This window comes from Thunnus thynnus, chromosome 2, assembly GCF_963924715.1.
Source record: "Thunnus thynnus chromosome 2, fThuThy2.1, whole genome shotgun sequence".
NCBI classification, from domain to species: domain Eukaryota; kingdom Metazoa; phylum Chordata; class Actinopteri; order Scombriformes; family Scombridae; genus Thunnus; species Thunnus thynnus.
This window is the reverse complement of record NC_089518.1, coordinates 1,193,662-1,194,447: the sequence shown is the minus strand read 5'-3', so window position 1 is coordinate 1,194,447 and position 786 is coordinate 1,193,662.

Sequence of the window (786 nt, the reverse complement as noted above, 5' to 3'; positions counted from 1 at the left end):
TCACACTGTGTTGAGCAAAAGTTATTAAAAACTTTGTAATAACTCGAACGGTTTAGATTTAGTAAGCCCTGAAAGTTGGAGTGCGACATTACACCTTACAATGTAAACCAATGGGGAGGCAAATTCTGGGCATGGACTTTGTGCCAAACTGGGGCATCTGGCGTCTAAACTATAAGTCCCACCAGTTTCAAACCTGTATCAATGGATTCGCGACGAAAATTCCTACAAAAAAATGATATTTTTATGTAGGATTTGGCCAAAGTTATGGGATTTATGAGGATTTTTCACAAGAAGATCACTTTGAAATCTTTCCTTCCAACTGTGAGGGAGAGAGAGAGAATGGGAGGGGGGGATGGGTAAAGTAAACATCTACTGCCTGTGACAGAAGCCCTTGGACTGGCCACACTCCACTTACTTAGTGCTTTCACACATGTGACAGCAGTGTTCAATCCTTACTTCTTTTCAAGGAGCGCATGTGCTCCTAAATGAAAGAAATTAGGAGCATACATATAACATATAACTTTAGGAGCACACTGAAAAATGTTCAAGTAAGAGTTTCTTACAGAAAATAATTCATTTCATACATATTTACAATTGATCACATACATATTTAAACTCTGTGTGTGTGTGTGTGTGTGTGTGTGTGTGTATGTAAATCACAATTTGCTGTTTTTAGGGGTGCTTGTTTATGGCAAAAATTATAATCACAATAATTTTTGTTCAATATTGAGATCATGATTATTTAACATGATTACTTTTTGCCTGTCATCTTCTCCAATTGCTGTT